Below are 21,280 nucleotides of genomic sequence, written 5' to 3' on the forward strand. Positions count from 1 at the left end.
TCCCAGACCAGGGCTCGAACCCGTGTCCCCTGCATTGGCAGGCAGACTCTCAACCACTGCGCCACCAGGGAAGCCCAGCACCACATGTTGAAAAAACTATTCTTTCTTCCTTTGCATTGTCTTGGCACTCTTGTCTGGTTGGAATTTTGATAGAGATTGCATTGAACTTGTAGATCAGTTTGGGGAATATTGCCATCTTAACTGTATTATTCTTCCAGTCCATGAGCATGTAATGACTTTTCACCTACTTAGATATTCTTTAATTTACTTCAATAGTGTTTTCTAGTTTTCAGTGTACAAGTTTTGCATTTTTTGGTTAAATGTATTTCTTAATATTTTATTCTTTTGGTGCTATTGTAAGTGGAATTCTTTTCTTAATTTTGTTTTTGGATTGTTATTGATAGTATATAGAAATATAATTGAATTCTTTATATTAGTCATGTATCTTAAAACCATACCAAATTAATTTAATAGTTCTGATAGTTTTTTAGTGATTTATTAGGATTTTATATATACATGGTATATAATCTCTGAAGAGAGATAGTCTTCTTCCTTCCAATCTGGATTGTTTTTCTTTTCTTTTTCTTGTCTAACTGTCCTGGCCAGAATCTCCTGTACAATACCGAATAGAAATGGTGAGAGTGTACATCCTGTCTTGTTCCTGATATTAAGGGGAATCGTTAAATGTGAAGTTAGCTGTGGGTTTTCTTAGATGTCCTTTTTCGAGTTGATGATGTTCTCTATTTCTAGTTTATTCATTGTGTTTATCATGAAAGAGTGTTGGATTTTGTCCAATGCTTTTTTCAGTGCCTATTTGAGATCATGTGGTTTTTGCTCTTTTGCTCTTGTGTATGACATTAATTGATTTTCATATGTTGAAACAACTTTGCATGCATGGAATACACCACATTTGGTCATGATGTGTGATTCTCTATATATGTTGTTGGATTTGGTTTGCTGCTATTTTGTTGAGGATATTTGCATTTATATAATAAATGTTTATTTATAGTTTTCTTGTATTGTCTTCGTTTGGTTTTGGAATCAGGAAAATTGGCTTCATAGAATGAGTTGGGAAGTGTTCCCATCTCTTCTGTATTTTGGAAGAATTTGTTAAGGGTTGGTGTTCATTCGTTTCATAGAATTCACCTGTGAAGCCATCTGATCCTGGGCTTTTCTTTGTGGGAAGTTTTTGATTATTTATTCAATTTCTTTACTTGTTATAGCTTTATTCAAATTACTTCTTTGTGAGTTGATTTTAGCAGTTTGAGTCTTCTGGGGATTTGTCCATTTCATCTAGGTTTTGTAATTTGTTACATTACAATTTTTATAGTATTCCATACAATCCTTTATAATCATTCTTATTTATGTAAAGTTGGTAGTAATTTCTGATTTCAGTAATTTGGTCTTTAGTAATTTAGGTCTTCTCTCTTTTGTTCTTGTTCAGTCTAACTATGATGATTGTCAATTCTGTTCATCTTTTCAAAGAACTGACTTTTTGTTTTGTTGATTTTCTCTATTCTTTTATTCTCTATTGTATTTATTTCACTAATTATTTCCTTCTGTCTGCTGGCTTTGGGTTTAGTTTGTTCTTCTTTTTCTAGTTTCTTAAAGCATACAGTTTGGTTGTTGATTTGAGATCTTTTTAATTTTTAAAATTAAAAAAAATTTTTAAATTCAGATATAATTGACATATAACATTGTGTAAGTTTAAGGTGTGTAACATGTTGACTTGAGATCTTTTTTTTAGATCTTTTTTTAAAATACAGGTGTTTACAGCGATAAATTTTCTCATAGCATGGCTCTTGCTGCTTTTGTCACGTCCCGTAAGTTTTGGTTTTTATCGCAAAGTATTTTCTTTTTCTTTTTTTTGTCTGTGTCGGGTCTTAGTTGCAGCATGCAGGATCTTCATTGAGGCATTTGGGGTCTTTCGTTGTGGCACGTTGGCTTCTCTCTAGTTGTGGTGCGCAGTCTTCTCTAGCAGGCTTCTCTCTAGTTGTGGCACGCGGGCTCCAGGGCATGTGGGCTCTGTAGTTTTGTCGCATGCAGCCTCTCTCGTTAAGGTGCACGAGCTCAGTAGTTGTGGCACGTGGGTTTAGTTGCCCCATGGCATGTGGGATCTTAGTTCCCCGACCAGGGATTGAAGCTGTTTTCCCCTGCATTGGAAGGCGATTCTTTACCACTGGACCACCAGGGAGGTCCCCCAAAATATCTTCTAACTTCCTGTATGATTTTTTGGCTCATTGGTTATTTAGGGGAGTGGTGTTTATTTTCAAATCTTTGTGAATTTCCTAAATTATTTTCCTGTTATTGTTTTCTAATTTCATTCCATTGTTGTTGGAGAATATACTTTGTATGATTTCAATCCTTTAAATTTACGGAGACTTCTTTTATGGCCTGTTTTAGAGAACATTACCTGTGCACTTGAAAACAATGTATATTCTGCTATTGTTGCTTGGACTGTTTTATAGATGTTTGCTAGATTTTGTTGGTTTGTAGTGTTTGAGTCTTCTGGTTCCTTGCTGATCTTTTGTGTGGTTGTGTTATCCATATTGAAAGTAGAGTATTGAAGTCTCCAACTGTTATTATTGAATTGTCTATTTCTTCTTTCAATTCTGTCAGTTGTTGCTTCGTATATTTGGGGGTTCTGTTATTAGGTGCATATATGTTTATAATTGTTATATCTTCTTGATGGATTTGTCCTCTTGTAATTATAAAATGTTCCTTGTCTTTAGTAACAATTTTTATCTTACAGTGCATTGTATTTGATGCTAGTATAGCTACTCCAGAGTCTTTTGGCTACTGTTTACGTGTGTGTATTTTTCTCTCCTTTTGCTTTCAGCCCACTTAGTCTTTGAGTCTAAAGTATGTCTTGTAGAAATCATATATTAGGATTTTTTAAAATTGTTTTTTGTTTTTGTTTTGGTCCATTCTGCCAATCCTCACCTCTTGAGTGTGTAATCAATTTATGTTTAATGTAATTACTGGTATATTAGGATTTATGTTTTCCATTTTGCTATTTGCTTTCTATATGTTTTATGTCTTTTTAGTTTCTCTATTCCTCCATTACTGCCTTATTTGTAGTAAATATTTTCTAGTATATGTTTTAATTAGCTTGTTATTTCTTTTGTTATAATTTTCTTTATTTTCCTGGTGATTACAGTTAGTATCTTAGAGCAATCTATTTTGGATTAATACCAGCTTAATTTCAATAGTATGCAAAAACTTTGTTTTAATAGAGTTCTGTTCATTTCCTCCTTCTTTGTGTTCTTATTGTCATTCAAACTGCATATTTTATAATAAAATCCCATCAACAGTTATTTAATTATTGCTTTATGCAGTTGTCTTTTAATTCATGTAGGAAAAGAGTTACGAACAAAAATATGTTTATACTGCCTTTTGTATTTATCTGGGTAGTTATCTTTATTAGTGCTTATTTCTTCATGTGGATTTGGGTTACTATCTAGTGTCTTTTTACTTCATCATTAAGGACTCCCTTTATTTCTTGTACAGCAGCCCTTCCAGTGATGAATTCTTTCAGTTTTGTTTACTGGGGGTATCTTAATTTCTCTTTCTTCTTCTTTTTTTTTATAAGAGATAGTTAGTTTTTTTTATTTTTTATTTATTTATTTAATTTTTAGATTTTTTAAAAATTTAATTTTATCTATTTATTTTTTGGCTGTGTTGGATCTTCGTTGCTGTGCGCGGGCTTTCTCTAGATGTGACAAGTGGGGGCTACTCTTCGTTGCCATGCACAGGCTTCTCCTTGTGGTGGCTTCTCTGGCTGCGGAGTGCAGGCTCTAGGTGCACGGGCTTCAGTAGTTGTGGTATGCGGGCTCTAGAGTGCAGGCTAAGTAGTTGTGGCACACAGGCTTATTTGCTCCATGACATGTTGGATCTTCCTGGACCAGGGATCGAACCCATGTCCCCTGCATTGGCAGGTGGATTCCTATCCACTGCGCCACCAGGGAAGTCCCTCTCCTTCATTTTTGAAGGATAGTTTTGCTGGATTTAGAATTCTTGATTGATAGTCTTTTTCCTTTTCTTTTAGCACTGTGAATATGTTATCCCACTGTCTCTGGCCTCTGTGGTTTTGATGAGAAGTCAGCCTTTCATCTTATTGAGGATTTTGAATGCGATGAGTCACTTTTTTCTTGGTACCTTCAATAACCTCTGTTTTTGGCTTCTGACAGTTTGATTATAATGTGTCTAGCTGTATATCTCTTTGATTTTTCCTACTTGGTGTTTATCTAGTTCCTCAGTTGTTAAGATTAATGTTTTTCACTGAATTTAGGGTGTTTTCAGCCATTTATTTATGTAACTCTGATTTTTTCCTCTTTTTGTCTCCTCTGGGACTTCTGCATATTTTGGTGTGCTTGATGATATCCCACAGATCTGAGGCTGAATTCATTTTTGTTCATTCTTCTTTCTGTTTTTCAGACTAGAAAATCGATCTCTCTTTAAGTCTGCAGATTCTTCAGCTAGCTTAAATCTGCTGTTTGAGCCCCTCTAGTGAATTTTTCATTTTAATTATTATACTTTAACTCCAGAATTATTTAAAGAATAATTTTTATCTCTATTGATACTCCCTATTTGGTGAGAAATTCTCATAATTCCTTTAAATTCTTCAGACATGATCTCCTTTAGTTCTTTGAACATAGTTACAGAAGCTGATTTAAAGTCCTTGTCTAGTAAGTCCAACATCTGGGCTTCCTTAGGGATAGTTTCTATTGACTGCCTTTTTTCCCCTGTGTTTGGGTCATACTCTCTTGTTTCTTTGTGTGTCTCATAGTTTTTGCTGAAAATGGACATTTTAAATAATATAATGTAGCTACTCTGAAAATCACCCTCTCTCCCAGGGTTTATTGTTGTTGCTATTTGTTTTGTTACTTTTTTGGACTAATTCTGTAAACCCTGTACTCTTTGTCCTGTGTAACCACTGAAGTCTCTGCTTGGTTCGCTTAGTGGTTAGCTAATGATTGGGCAGATTTCCTTAAATGTCTTGAACTCATAAGTCTCCCAACCTTGTTGAGGGACTGTGTGTGTGTGTGTGTGTGTGTTGTGGCTCCCTTAATGCACCAGAAGTTTACATTGTGCCTTAGCCTTTACCTCCTGTTTGTGTAGAACATCAGGGTCAGCCGGAGGTGAGAGAATAGGGCCTTCCTAGGTCTTTCCTGGGCATGTGCATGCCTTTTAGATTACTAAAAGTATGTTGGAGCTTTTCTAAACCCTCTATGTACATCTCATTCCTCAGTTTTTCCTTTTAAGTTTTTGGATCAATATATTGTTTGCCCCAATTTTTATTGCCACTGCAGACAGCTATGGCATTAAAAAATTGTCTCTGGTTATTTTAACAAAAGCCCTGGGGATAGAATTGTTTACATTGAGGGTGCTCAGATTCAGGTCCAATAAAGGTAAGCCCTGAGAATGGAGTTTTTCCAGTGAGCTGCTAGACTGGTTAAGTAATACAATTCTTTGGAGTTGTGGTTTCAGAGGGAGCTCCTAACCTCTTCTGCTCCCTTGAGTGGCTGCTGGACTGCTGTTATTCACACCTACCATGTTTGCAGGTTGTTGGTTTCCCAGGCTTCCATGGAGCTGGGAGGAGGGAAATAGGGCAAATTGAAATGCCATAAAGCTTGCTCTGCTTGCTGAAATTCAGCTGCTTTTCATGACTAAATGTTTCTTAGATTGTTGCAAGCCTTTGGTTTTCAGATTTCCGAAAAAGTTGATTTTGACCATTTGTGCCAGTGTTCTCATTAATTTTATGGAAGATCAGACTTTTAGAGGTCCTACTCTGCCATGCTGGATGTGTTTCCTTCAGCCTTTTCTTACATTTATGTAGTAGAAGAGTTTCATGCATTAGATTTTAGCACATTTTTTTAGGTTACTGACAACTTTGAGATAATACATTTTTGTTTTTCCAGTTTTCTTTGCTTTTGTTCCCATACACTCTGGTTAAACTGATTACTTAATATTTTCTGAATACATGCTATATTCTTCCACTTTGAGGCTTCTTATTTTCTTATTTTCTCTGCTCAAAATACTCTTTCTTCCCTCAGTCCCACAGTGGGAATCCTGCTTATCTTCTAAGATTCATTCTGATGTCATTTTCTTCATTTAGCTTTTTATGAGCCCATGGATGTGATCCTTTATTGGAAAACTTGTATTATTTTTTTCATACCTTTTGTATGATCTTATACTTTCATCATGTGTGTATATATATGTGTGTGTGTATGTATATATATATATATATATATATATATATATATATATATATATATATATAGTAGGTATACATAGTTTATTGTCTTTTCCCCCTGCTGAGTTGCTAATTCTTTGAAGCCAAATGATGAATCGTACTTATTTATGTGCTCAGTAAATGTTTGTTTAATTCAAGTGTAAGTGTAAGGTTTCATAGCAAGAATGCTCCACATTTTAGGTATTTTACTGGGAATTGCATTTTATTCATTTATTTTTGAACTGAAGGAAAATGTCTACTCTGGAAAAATATAACAATACAGGGTTGTGCACACACTATACTATATAATCCTTGGTAAGGTGCAGGAAGATGAGACTATAAAGGCAAAATTCAATTTTTCCCATAGAGATTGTTATAATAGTGGTTTCTGATCAAAGATTTGTTACCCAGATTTTTATAGAGAAGATCACAGAATTCCAGCTCTGAGTAACTTTGTGTCAGAGGCATAATTTCTCATGACAGAAGTGGGAACTTATTTACATGTGAGAGTGACTGTGCTGAAGCAAAACTAAACTGCTAAAAAACACAGGAAGTGTAGAGCTACTTGACATGCTAGATTTTAGCTTCCGTGTATGTCTATTATCTCTTAGGACCAGATCTAGCTCTTCATTCTTAATGCTACCTAGATAAAATCATCAGGGACTTGCAGAAAGTGTTCAAAAATGCATGCTGTTCATTTATGCAAATAAAGCAGAATGCATACATGGATTTAGAGTTTTCGTCTATCATTCTAATTATATCTGAGATGATCGAAATAGGATAATTCAAAAGTCCACAGGGACTTCCCTGGTGATGCAGTGGTTAAGAATCTGGCTGCCAATGCAGCGGACACGGGTTTGAGCCCTGGTCCGGAAAGATCCCACATGCCACAGAGCAACTAAGCCCGTGTGCCGCAACTACTGAGCCTGTGCTTTAGAGCCTGTGAGCCACAACTACTGAGCTCACATGCCACAACTACTGAAGCCCGCGCACCTAGAGCCTATGCTCCACAACAAAGAGAAACCACTGCAATGAGAAGCCTGTGCACCGTAACGAAGAGTAGCCCCTGCTCGCCGCAACAAAAACAAAAGCTAGGTACAGTTTTTAAACCATATGCTAATGAAAGCCTTATAACACTATCAGAGTCTTAAATTCACTTCATTTGCACCATATGTTGCCTACACCGCTTTTTGTTCATGCCAAGCCTAATGTCTGGGAAGCAACCATGGAATAGTCATCATACTTTTAGAGTCAGACCTGGGTTGCAACTTGGTCAACAATTTGCCAAGTATTGATACCTTAAGTAAGTTACTTATTCTTTCTGAGCTTCACTTTCCTTATGTGTAAAGTGATTCTAGGACAGAAATGTAACTTTAACTTCTGGTTTGTTGCAGTGAGTGTAAGGGAGTACAAAAAAAATAAGATTCTGATTTATTCGTTAATGAGAGTGTGAAATGATAGAGGCAGATGAAATAGACTGATCAATAAAGAAAGTGGATTAGAAGAGCAAGGGCCAGAGGGGGGAAAAACAAGAGGTGAACTTTGTACTTTAGTCTTTCAGAATATAGTCAATCCATATTTTAACACTGGAATCAGGAGGAAAGACCAGTATTCTAATTATAGGAAAGAGTTAGCTGTCTGGGATTTTAGTGAGAAAGAAAGTTTTAGTGGGGTCACTCATTGCATATTTACTGAGTGCTCAATATGCATGTAGCATTTTATGTTATATGCTATGGGGAAAACTGAAAAGGATAAGATATAGTCAGTACTTTCCAAGAACTCACAACTAATTACACTCATAGAATCTAGTTACATTAACTTATTGGCAATCAAGAATCCATTAACTCATTCAAAAGTCCTTACTTTCAAGGAGTTCACAATCTACTGAAAAAACAGACAAATTAGAAGAAATAAGATACGGGTAAGTACAAGAGCACTAGGAAGGACAACTGCGTCGTATGAGGCAGAGAGCTGTCAGGAAAGCTTCCTAGAAGAGATAGTATTGAAACCTAATATTGAAGGATGAATGGGAGTTGTGAGTAAGAGATGCTGCATGTTGTTGAAGATGAAGGCAGCTTTGAGTGAGTGAGTGTGTGTGTGTGTGTGTGTGTGTGTGTGTGTGTGTTTGGAGGGACGTTGGTGATGAGGAGTAATAAGAGGCTGAGGGGCAGGCAAGGGCTGCATCATGAAAGGCCTTATGTTATGGTAAGGATTTTTTTGAAAGAAGTAGAAAGTCATTGAAGGGTTTTAAGTAGGGGAGTGTCATAAGTATATTTCCATTTTAGATGGATCACTCTTGGGGGCTTCCCTGGTGGTGTAGTGGTTCAGAAGCCGCCTGCCAAGGCAAGGGACACGGGTTCGATCCCTGGTCCGGGAAGATCCCATATGCCGCAGAGCAGCTGAGCCGGTGCTCCACAACTACTGAGCCTGAGCTCTAGAGCCTGAGAGCCACAACTACTGAGGCTGCATGCCACAACTAATGAAGCCCGCGCACCTAGAGCCTATGCTCCACAACAAGAAAAGCCACTGCACTGAGGAGCCTGCGCACCGCAACAAAGAGTATCCCCCGCTTGCCACAACTAGAGAAAGCCCACGCGCAGCAACAAAGACCCAGCGCAGCCAAAAATAAATAAATAAAGTAAATTAAAAAAAAAAAAAGAAAGATCACTCCTGAAACAGGATAGTGAATGAACTGATTAAAGGAAGTCAGAAAGTACCAGTCAGTAGGCTGTGGAGTTATCCTTGAGAATAAGATGAGGATGAGAATTAAAGCCATACCAGCAGAGGAAGAAAAGGGAGGAGAATTGATTCAAGAGCTATGAAGGAGGAAGAATTGACAGGACTTATAACTGTTGTGTATGGAGAGGTTAAGGGAGAAACTACATAAATGCTCCCAGATTTTTAGCTTAAGCATTTGGGAGGAAGTGGTTCATTTACCAGTAGAGGAAAATGAAGAGGAGGATTGATTTACTAGGGAAGATATATTCCATTTGGTGTTCTTTGAATTTGACAGGCCCAGTGGAACATTCAGATAGAATTTGTCCCTTGGCCTTTGAATGGTCAGGTCTCGGGATTTAGCATAGAAGTTTTGGCTGCAGGTAGATTTGTGAGGCATCAGAAGATAAATAGGGGGTAGCCATAGATGAAGCAGGATGAGTGTAGGAGTGTGGATGAGGGAACCCAATACCATAAATTAATGCTTTGTGACTGTTTTGTGATGCTTGCTTCTGATACATATTAAATTTGTGTACATAGATGAGGCTTTTTTTTTCCTGGGCTTTCTATTTTGTGCCACCGATTACTGTTAGTATCATAACAGTTAAAATATTTTTGTTAATACCTTAGTATCTGTTTGGCTCTTTCTAAAGTCTTGGGAAAGCTATTTTTCCCATCTGCTATGAATTTTGTAGATTCAATTTAAAAATCCTGTTGGAATAATGACTGGGATTGCAAAATTTTGTCATGGCCTCCAGATTACTTTGGTTTTATTTGTAGTTCCTTTTTCATTTCTGATATTATTTGTTTCAGATGACTCTGTAGGCATGTTAAGGAGATTTAAGAGAGATTTCACTAGGTGCTGATTCATCTATAAATTCCTTGCTTTATATTTTATTTGATAATAGCGCACCCACTGCATGAATGATGAATGGGTTTTAATTTGTGCTTTTTTTATTTTTTATTTTTTTTAATTTGTGCTTTAAAGGAGCTTATAGTTTAGTGGGGTAAAATAACCACAATACAGTGCATGAGCATGCAAACCAATGTGTTTTTACCAAGTGCTTGAGGTTACAGAAGAGGGAAAAATTGATTTGGAGGGTGAGGGGGATGAGTAAAGAGCCCCAAGGAGGCGTGTATAAAAGAGAGAAAGGGGCTTGATACAGGAGGCAGCAGCATGAGCAGAGGCCAGGTGTGTGTGGAGGTGCCTGGTTTGAATGAGGGGTGGTCCTGAAGGGGGCAGGCTTCATGGGAGGAGTGCCAAGGGGTGAAGTTGGTGGAAGAGCAGGAGCCAGTGTATGAAGGGTGCCACAGGCCCGTGTTCTTTAAAAGTTCTTTCACATGTTATCCACCTGATGGCCACAGCAGCACTGTGAAAGAAAAGAGAACTTGCAGGCATTCTTTTATCTTTGTATTTTCTCTCCAGTCTTACTTCTTGTAATTTCTACTCTGATTACATGTGGAAAAGAGCTTGATTATCATTATTCCTGTTTTATGAATGAGAGACTTGATGCTCAGTGATTTATCTAGTTCCATATGGCTAAGAAAAAATGGATTTGAGACTAGAGCCCACGTCTTCTGACTAATATACTAGGCTGCCTTTACATTATTTCAATGCCATCTTCTTTTCTCCTTTACCTATTCTAGTTACTTTTAATTCTAAAACTTGGGAGGTTGGTGGAAAAATTGCATAATTGAATAACTGAATGAGAGTATATGATTTGAGCAAATTTGTTTTTTCTTTTCTTTGTGTTCCCTCTCATGGATGATTTAAACAGACAATAAACATGAGTGAAGAATCTAGAATAGGAATGGTTAGCCTACAATGGCCCTCTGACTTATAGGTCTGAGAAGGTTAGAACTTAGTAACTTAAACTTTTTATTTTGTTTTATTTCATTTAACTCTGTATTATGAAAAATTTCAAACATATGCAAAAACATAAAATTACACTGAGCCCTCAAGTACTCATAGCTCAGCTTCAACAGTTACTAACTCGTAGTCATCTAATTTCATATAAACCCTTCCTCCCCCCGCCACATCTGCCTTCAGATATTTTTGAAGTAATTCCCAGACATCATTTCATTTAATTTGAACTTTTAAAAATGTTGTGCTTGAGTTTAACTTGTGCTCTTGTCTCTATTTGTGTCCTAGGCATTAGGTCCAGTTCTTAGTATTTGACCAGCTCTTTTCCCTCCTGACCATGGGGTTTATTGGAAACAAAATTCCAGTACACTGCTCCTTTCTGAAGATGGGTCCCAGCAGACTCCCAAAGATCGTCAGCTGTGTGTACTGTATTTTTCTTACATTTGTTGTCAGTGGTTTTAGTGCCAGCCCCCAGGGTGTGGCTAGGAAAAGATGTTCCCATGTTGGTACTCTGACCATGAGCTGACATAAGGATTGGTTTTACAACAGTGGGTTTATTTGGAGTTTCTGCTGAATGCAAAGCTGACATTCAAATTAAACCCTGGACACTTATTAATTGGCAAGTTCAAGCACACGATACAGTTATTTTTCCTTTTGCTAAAAAAGCTGGAAGCAAATAGAGAAACCAGCTATAAATTGGACTTTAGACAGAAGGCAAAGTGTCACTGGGTGTTGCCATTTGCCACGTTGGTTGGCATGAATAAGCATGGGAAGCAAGGAGCTAATGATTAATAAAGGAAAGAAAACATTTAGGGGACTGTTACATTCCTGTAATTTATCTTTTGCTGGGAAATTTACCCAGCATCTCTTTGTACATAGCACATGGCTACTTTCCTGACTATAAAAGCAGGGTGTAAGGAATGTGGTCATGAGTGCATGTGCGTGGGCCTGTGTATATGCGCTGAGTGTTGAAAATGGTCTGCTGACTACCAACCTCTTACACCCCTATGTTTGTTGACTGACACTGTTTTTGATTAGAAATCTTTATAAAATTTACAAAGATCTAAGTATGGAAGTATAATGTCATCATTCTCTTCTTCTCTAGAGCATTATTTCTGGGAGTCTTTCATTTGGCTTGCTGGGAAAGAACAGTCTTATTAATAGTAATTTTTCAGATATGTTTGTTGCGGTGTTTCAGTGCTTTTTCTTTCTACTGGAGGTAAAAATATGAGACTGAACTTTCTAGTGTTTCCTTCTAGCACAGCCTCAGCTTTGTAAACGTCCCAGTTGAGAAAATATTGATACTACTTGTCTGAAAATACAGTGACATGGACTTTAAGATAATGGAAAGAGGCCGGTGTGTGTGTGTGTTCATGCGTGCACATGTGGACAGTGGTCAAATATATAAGGGTAATGGTCAGACAAGCTTTTACTGTACTTTCTTCTTAAATTATAGGACTACTTTTTTCAAGAATTTGAGAAGAATCAGTATTAAGGTCTGAGTAGAGACTTCAGTCTCTGCAGCATCTCTCTTCCGTAGACATTTTCTTCCCAGTTTGATTAGTTTACTTTTACATTTTGAAGACTCAGTGTACACTGTAACCTGGTGCTCTGTTAAGCATGCTGTGGTAGGGGATGGAACATAGACAAGGTCTCTGAGCTTCAGGAGTTTAAAATCTTTGGGAGTAAGTAAAATATACACAATAAAATGAAGAGTGACCTTTGAAGAGGAGGTAAGATTTAGAGAGGTGGTGAGGAGAATGTGCTACTTGGGCCTCAGTTTCTATGTCTATAAAATGAGAGGGTTGGACCAAATGACGTAAAGGCCCCCTTTAGCAGTCATGCTCTATGATTCTTCAAGTTAAGAAACATCTAAAGACAGAAAATTAGGCTTCATATACTTAGTGAAAAAGTAATGAGGGACTTCCCTGGTGGTCCAGTGGGTAAGACTCTGCACTCCCAATGCAAGGGGCCGGGTTCAGTCCCTGGTCAGTGAACTAGATCCCGCATGCGTGCTGCAGGACTAAAGAGTTCGCATGCCACAACTAAGAGTCTGCATGCTGCAACTAAGAAGCTCGCATGCTGTAATGAAGATTCCACATGCCGCAGTGAAGATCCCATGTGCCGCAACTAAGACCTGGCGCAGCCTGAATGATGAATGAATGAAAAGTAATGAGAATGTTTCTGGGGAAGCCAAGAATCCTCTTCTTTTCCTTTTTAGTATCCCTTACAAGGTCTTTGACCACTGTCTTACTTGCTTTCAAACATCTTGAAGGGAAGATAGAACATACTTTTTTCCCTTAAGTGTGTTGGGGGAGACAATGTTTAATTAATTTATTTTTAAAAATAAATTTATTTATTTGTTAATTTTTGGCTGCGTTGGGTCTTTGTTGCTGCGCGCAGGTTTTCTCTAGTTGCGGCGAGTGGGGGCTACTCTTCGTTGCGGTGCGTGGGCTTCTTCTTGTGGTGGCTTCTCGTTGCGGAGCACGGGCTCTAGGCGCGCGGGCTTCAGTAGTTGTGGCACGTGGGCTCAGTAGCTGTGGCTCGCGGGCTCTAGAGCGCAGGCTCAGTAGTTGTGCCGCACGGGCTCAGTTGCTCTGCGGCATGTGGGATCTTCCCAGACCAGAGCTCAAACCTGCGTCCCCTGCGTTGGCAGCCGGATTCGTAACCCTGCGCCATCAGGGAAGTCTCACAGTGTTTAATTTAAAATGGAACAGGAATGAAGGCTTGAAAAAAATTACCCCAAATTATGTTAATTGACACAGTTCTCAAGTACGATGGGATGCATGGCAGGGTTTTCTTTTTCCCTAAATTGTTCCTTAGTAAAGAGAAAGTTGCCTTCATTTGAGTCCTTATTAAACCTCTAATATGAAGAGGTACCTTCTCAATTATTTCACTTTGAACAACAAACTACTGTTTTAGGATAATGATATATTAGCCTGACTTCAATCAGTGCTACTTTTGATGCCTATTGACAGAATCAGTAGAAGGAGACAGAGAAATTTAGTGTTGGATGTCTTAAAATAAGCCTTTTCAAGACCATTTTGAAAAATAATACCAGGCTTTGAGCAGAGGAATGACATGTTCTGACTTAAGGTTTGAAAAAATCTCTTTGGCTGTTGAGTTGAGAATAGACTCTAGGGGGCAGGAGAAGAAGTAAAGATACCTTTCAGAAATCCTGGTGAGAGAATCTGGCAGTCCTAGTGGAAGTGTTGAGAAGTGGTGGGATTCTGATTGAGAAGTGGTGGGATTCTGACTACGTTTTGAAGAAAGAGCCGGTAGAGTTTTTGTCAGATTTAGATGTAGGGTATGAGAAAGAGGTAAATCAAATATGTATTAAATGCTTTAAAATCAAGCACATCTCACACCCTTTGACCTAGCAATTCCTCTTTTAAAAATTCAGAGTAGAGAATAATCATGTGTGCAAAGATGTTTGTACATGCAAGAATATTTATCACAAAAATTTAGAAACAAGTAAGTAATAATACAGAATTGGGGGCTTCCCTGGTGGCGCAGTGGTTGAGAATCTGCCTGCCAATGCAGGGGACACGGGTTCGAGCCCTGGTCTGGGAAGATCCCACATGCCGCGGAGCAACTGGGCCCGTGAGCCACAACTACTGAGCCTGAGCGTCTGGAGCCTGTGCTCCGCAACAAGAGAGGCCGCGATAGTGAGAGGCCCGCGCGCCGCGATGAAGAGTGGCCCCCACTCGCCGCAAATGGAGAAAGCCCTCACACAGAAACGAAGACCCAACACAGCCAAAAATAATAAAAATAATAAATAAGTAATAAATAAAAAATTAAAAAAAAATACAGAATTGGCCAAATAAACATTGGTAAAGCCTTTTCAGTAAAGTATTATGCAGTCATGAAAATGATTTTACAAGTATGTTTCTGGACAAGGAAATACATTCATAATATATTTCCAGTTTTTGTCTTTTTATGTATTTTACTGGGAATTTTTGGGTATTTTAATGGGAAGTTATCAGATACTGTTGGTTGCTGCTATAGTAACTTAAAGGTCTATCATGTTAACTTTTGATTGGTGAATTCTATTTTGTATCTAATATGTGTCTGGGGAAGTTTTCAGAGAAGTAGTTATGTTGTTTTTGTACAATTGAATTCTAAATTGTTCATGTAATTTTTCAACAAAGTTGAGTCATTTGTCACCTATTGGATTCTGACATATGTCAGGTGTTGGTAAGTCAAATGTAAAGTATGTATAGTACTAAATTTTATCAAAAAGCTTTGCAATTTCAGGGTGATTTCTTAGTGATCACTGCTTTTCTCTCATGCAATATACATTATGCAACCCCCTCAAACAAATGAATGTACTAGAGGAATCATTCCTGTATAACTATAAAATGAAATTGACTAGAGTTAATTGTGTCCCTAAGAGCACTCCTCTTTGCTTCATTAAATGAGTTTTGTTTGCTTTGTTTGTATTTAAATTAATTTATATTTCATTCAAATGTTCATAAAATGGAAAATACGGGGATCATTTTTCTAGGATCATTTCTCTACTTTTCTCAGTAAAACCCGTTATTTACTTAATGTCTTCCTATCACCACTAAGTAATGTTAATCAGAAACATTAATTGGAAGATTTAGAATCACAAGCTCTCCTCTTCTTGGTCTTCTCCTGTCATCTGTCTTCTCCTCCTCCCATGTTTCCCCTCAAATTTCTCTTGATTCAACAAATTTTTTTGTTTTAAAAATTGTTATACAGTAAAATTGACTTTTTTCTGGTGCATAGTTCTGTGAATTTTCATACATATATTGATTCATGTAACAACTACCACAATCAGGATACAGAACAGTTCCATCATCCCAGAACACTGTTGTGTTATATCCCTTTATACTTAGTCCTCTGGCATCCAGTGATGTAGTTTTGTCTTTTCAAGAATATTTTATAAGTAGAATCATTTTGAGACTGGCTGCTTTCACTCAGCATAATGCCTTTGAGGTTCATTCAAATTGTTGCATGTATCAAGAATTTGTTCCTTTTTACTGCTGGATAGTATTCCAGAAGTGGATGTACCACAGTTTATCCAAATTTACCCATTGAGGGACATTTGGTTTGTTTTCAGTTTTTAGTGATTATGAATAGAGCTGCTATATTCATGTGCAGGTTTTATGTGAATGTAGGTTTCATTTCTCTAGGACAAATGCTCAGGAGTGCACTTGTTGGGTTGTATGGTAAGTGTATGTTTACATTTATTAGACTCTATCAGACTGTTTTTTTAAAATTTTTATTGGAGTATAGTTGATTTACAATGTTGTGTTAGCTTCTGCTGTACACCAAAGTGAATCAGTTATACATATACATATATCCACTCTTTTTTAGATTCTTTTCTCCTATCGGTCATTAGAATCTACCAGACTCTGGATGTACCATTGTGCGTTCCCAGCAGTGTGTGAAAGCCGGTTGCTCCTCATCTTTGTTAGCACTTGATATTGTCTGTCAGCATTTTTTCTTTGAGCCATCCTAATAAGTGTGTAGTCGTTTTTTTAAAAAACCAGTATTATTGACACGTAGTCCACACACCATAAATTTTCCCACAACCTGGATTTAGAACATTTTCATCACCCAAAAAAAAGACCACATGGGCTTCCCTGGTGGCACAGTGGTTAGGAATCTGCCTGCCAATGCAGGGGACACAGATTTGAGCCCGGGCCCGGGAGGATCCCACATGCCGCAGAGCAACTGGGCCCGTGCGCCACAACTACTGAGCCTGAGCTCTAGAGCCTGCAAGCCACAACTACTGAGCCCACATGCCACAACTACTGAAGCCTGCACACCTGGGGCCCACGCTCCGCAACGAGAGAAGCCACAACAATGAGCCCGCCCACTGCAAGGAAGAGTAGCCCCTGCTCACTGCAACTAGAGAAAGACTGCTCACAGCAACGAAGACCCAACACAGCCATAAATAAATAAATAAATAAATAAATTTTAAAAACAAACAAAAAACATGGTATGGGCTTCGCTGGTGGCACAGTGGTTAAGAGATCTGCCTGCCATTGCAGGGGACACGGGTTCGATCCCTGGTCCGGGAAGATCTCACATGCCGCAGAGCAACTAAGCCCGTGCACCACAACTACTGAGCCTGCGCTCTAGAGCCCACAAGCCACAACTACTGAGCCCATGCGCTGCATCTGCTGAAACCCGCATGCTCTAGAGGCCATGCTCTGCAACAAGAGAAGCCACTGCAGTGAGAAGACCGTGCACCGCAATGAAGAGTAGCCCCCACTTGCTGCAACTAGAGAAAGCCCGTGCACAGCAACGAAGACCCAACACAGCCAAAGTTAACTAACTAAATAAAAATAAATAAATTTATTTAAAAAAAACAAAAAAAACATGGTAGTTGTTTCCATCTTCCTTCTCCCCTCAGCCCCAGGCAACTACTAATTTTTCTGTCTCTACAGATTTGCCTTTTCTGGACATTTCATATAAATGGGATCATACAATATGTGATCTTTTATGAGTTATTTCAGTCAATTAGCATAATGTTTTTAAGGTTCATCCAAATTGTAACATGTATCAGTACTCCTTTTTATGGCTGAATAATACTTTATTGCATGGATATACCATATATTGTTTACTCATTTATCAGTTAGTGGGCATTTGGGTTGTTGCTTATTTTTGGCTATGAATAATGATCCCATGAACATTTGTGTACAAGTTTTTGTGTAGACACATGTATTCAATTCTCTTGGGTGGAATTGCTGGATCATATGGTAACTCTTAACCTTTTGAAGAACTGCCAAACTGTTTTCTAAAGTGACTGTGCCCCCGCCAGTTTACAGTCCCACCCACTGGCAGTATATGAGGGTTTCAGTTTCTCCACATCTTCACCGACACTTTTTATTGTCTGTGTTGTTTTTGTTGCCATCTAGTGGGTTTGAAGTGGTATCTCATTTTGGTTTTGATTTGCGTTTTCCTAAAGACTAACATTGTTGAACATCTTTTCATGTGCTAATTAACTATTGTATATCTTCTTTGGAGAAGTGTCTATTTAGAGCTTTTGTCCATATTTTATTGGGTTATTTGTTCTTCTTGTTAAATTGTAAGTTCTTTATGTATTCTGGTTACAAGTCCCTTATTGGATATATGATTTACATATATGTTCTCCCGTTTTTTGGTTTGTCTTTCACTTTTAGGATATTGTCCTTTGAAGCACAAATATTTTAAATTTTGATGAAGTCCAATTTATCTGTTTTTTCTTTGTCTCTTGTACTTTTGGTGTTGTATCTAAGAAACTGTGGCCTAACGCACAGCCACAAAGATTTACACTTCTGTTTTCTTCTAAGAATTTTATAGTTTTAGCTCTTACATTTAGGTATTTAGCTCATTTTGAGTTAATTTTTGTGAATAGGTATTCAACTTCATTCTTTTGCATGTGGATGTCCAGTTGTCCCAGCATCATTTGTTGAAAAGAGTGCTCTTTCCTCACTCAGTTATCTTGGCACCCTTGTCAAAAGTCAGTTGACCATGTAAAGCAATTATACTCCAATAAAGATGTTTAAAAAAAAAAAAAAAAGTCAGTTGACCATAAATGTAACAGTTTATTTCTGGACTTCCATTCATCTGTATGCCTGTTTTTCTGCCAGTATTGCATTGTCTTCATTACTATCACTTTGTAGTAAGTTTTGAAATTGGGAATTGTGAATCTTCCAACATTGTTGTTTTTCAAGATAGTTTTGGCCAGAGTGAGATTGTATAAACCTAAATAGGATTAAGTAACTCACTGCTTAGAATCTTTAAATCAGTCACATCTGATTGCATCTATGATAAAATTTTATATCCTTAACCTGACCCACAAGATTTATGAACTGACCCCTGACCATTTTTCCAGTTTCATCTCTCACTCACTTTCTCTCTTGCTTACTGCCTTAGCCTGCTCTTTGAAAACTTTTTTTTTTTCTTGGCCGCACCGTGTGGCATGTGGGATCTTAGTTCCCGACTAGGGATCGAACCCGTGCCCCATGCATTGGAAGCACAGAGTCTTAACCACTGGACTGCCAGGGAAGTCCCTGAAAGCTTTAAAATGCCTTTCTATTGCAGGGCTTTTGCGTATCCATTTACTTTTGCTTAGAATGCTCTTCTCTTCACTCTTTACCTAGTTCCTACTCATTCTTCAGATCTTTACCTGTCAATTTTTAAGAAAGACTATTCCTATTATTATTATTTTTTAATAAATTTATTTAGTTTTGGCTGCATTGGGTTTTCGTTGCTGAGCGTGGGCTTTCTCTAGTTGCTGTGAGCGGGGGCTACTCTTCATTGCGGTGCGTGGGCTTCTCATTGCAGTGGCTTCTCTTGTTGCAGAGCATGGGCTCTAGGCTCGTGGGCTTCAGTAGTTGTGGCATGTGAGCTCAGTAGTCGTGGCACGTGGGCTCAGTATTCATGGCTTGCGGGCTCTAGAGTGCAGGCTCAGTAGTTGTGGCGCATGGGCTTAGTTGCTCCGCGGCATGTGGGATCTTCCCGGACCAGAGCTCGAACCCGTGTCCCCTGCATTGGCAGGCGGATTCTTAACCACTGTGCCACCAGGGAAGCCCCCTATTATTATTATTATTATTTTAATTAATTAATTAATTAATTAATATTTTTGGCTGTGTTGGGTCTTTGTTTCTGTGCGAGGGCTTTCTCTAGTTGCGGCAAGCGGGGGCCCCTCTTCATCGTGGTGCGTGGGCCTCTCGCTATCGCGGCCTCTCGTCACGGAGCGCAGGCTCAGTAGTTGTGGCTCACGGGCCTAGTTGCTCTGCGGCATGTGGGATCTTCCCAGACCAGGGCTCAAACCCGTGTACCCTGCATTGGCAGGCAGATTCTCAACCACTGTGCCACCAGGGAAGACCCCCCTATTATTTTTTAAATATTGGTTTTTCTTTTCTCACTTAGAAAGGTAACACATGTTCATCATAGCAAATTTGAAAAATAAGGAAAGGTATCTTACAAGGAAACCAGAGGATAAGCATTTAATGTTGTAGAGACATCTAATGCCAGCTTGTTTTTGGGTCCTGTGGTTCTTATTTTCTTTTTCTGTTTGGAAGCCTGAAGAACTATTTCTTTCACATTTGAAATTGAACTATATTTGAAATTTGAAATTGCCATATTTGAAATTGCCAGGATGTTTCCAGATTGGGTTTATTGTCATTTGTTTTGCTTGAAAGGTAGGCCCTCACTTGAATAGACTAATATCTTTTTTTCCATTTCCGAAAGGTTTTTTTCCCTTTGTGTTTGTAATACAGTTTTAGTTTCTTTAACCAAAATGTTATTTTTCTAGGGTTGAATCTTAATTCTCCGTTTTCTCTATTACTCTCCTTTCTCTCCATTGTTCTCTTTCCTTCCACTTCCTCCCTTTTAAATTAAATACTGGTGTAACATCTTAAGTGTGCCTTCTACATCGTGGATACAGTTTTCTGCATAGATATTTCAATGCTATATTGCTACCAATTATCTTAATTAATGTTTTTTTCTTTGCAGTCTTTTCTTATCAAGCTGATCTTCTAATCTCGACCTCTTCTCACTTTGTGGTTCTTTGTTGCAGCTTTATAATAAAGTACCGTGCCTGGCACAATAATATATCTTCAAATATGTGGCTAAAGGGATGAATACATGAGTAAAGAAAAACCAGATCTTGATTGTTGTATCCTACTGAGACTCTCAAAAAATATTTCTTTGAGTGTATTCTTCAAAAAAAGAAAAACCAGCTGTACTGAGGTGTAACATATACCATAAAACTTACTCATTGTAAGGGTACAATTCAGTGATTTTTAGTAGATTTTATAGAGTTGTGCAACTATCACAACAGTCCAGTTTTAATTAATTAATTAATTTATATTTTTGGCTGTGTTGGGTCTTCGTTTCTGTGCAAGGGCTTTCTCTAGTTGCGGCAAGCGGGGGCCACTCTTCATCGCGGTGCGCGGGCCTCTCACTATCGCGGCCTCTCTTGTTGCGGAGCACAGGCTCCAGACGCGCAGGCTCAGTAATTGTGGCTCGCGGGCCTAGTTGCTCCGCGGCATGTGGGATCTTCCCAGACCAGGGCTCGAACCCGTGTTCCCTGCATTGGCAGGCAGATTCTCAACCACTGCGCCACCAGGGAAGCCCCAACAGTCCAGTTTTAGAACTGGAAAAAGGTTCCAGTGATTTTCATCACTGGAAAAAGTCCTCTCATGCCTGTTTGCCGTAAGTTCCTGCTTCCACCCCATGCTTTCTGTCTCTGTAAATTTGCCAGATGTGAACATTTCATATAAATGTATGCTGATGTAGCTGCTCAGATACATACACACACATACACAGTTGTTTTCATTTTTAAGCATGGCTTTCTTGTGGTTTGCCCCCCTGTCTGCATAGCTTAGTGGACAGCGGTTGTGCTCAAACATATTGAGGCAGTAAGACTTGTCCTCTGCCAGTGGATCTGCGTGTGGGGCAGAGGAACACATTCAAAGTTCAGGCTGTTCTCAAATCTGCCC

At 38.4% G+C, this 21,280-nt stretch overlaps 1 protein-coding gene across 4 annotated transcripts in view; it reads left to right on the forward strand.

Moving 5' to 3' along the window:
- The window catches only part of TPST1 (tyrosylprotein sulfotransferase 1), a 116,864-nt gene that overhangs the window by 7,754 nt on the left and 87,830 nt on the right, over positions 1-21,280 (forward strand). The window lies entirely within an intron of this gene.

The sequence above is a fragment of the Balaenoptera ricei genome, chromosome 15 (genome assembly GCF_028023285.1).
Source record: "Balaenoptera ricei isolate mBalRic1 chromosome 15, mBalRic1.hap2, whole genome shotgun sequence".
In the NCBI taxonomy this organism is placed as follows: domain Eukaryota; kingdom Metazoa; phylum Chordata; class Mammalia; order Artiodactyla; family Balaenopteridae; genus Balaenoptera; species Balaenoptera ricei.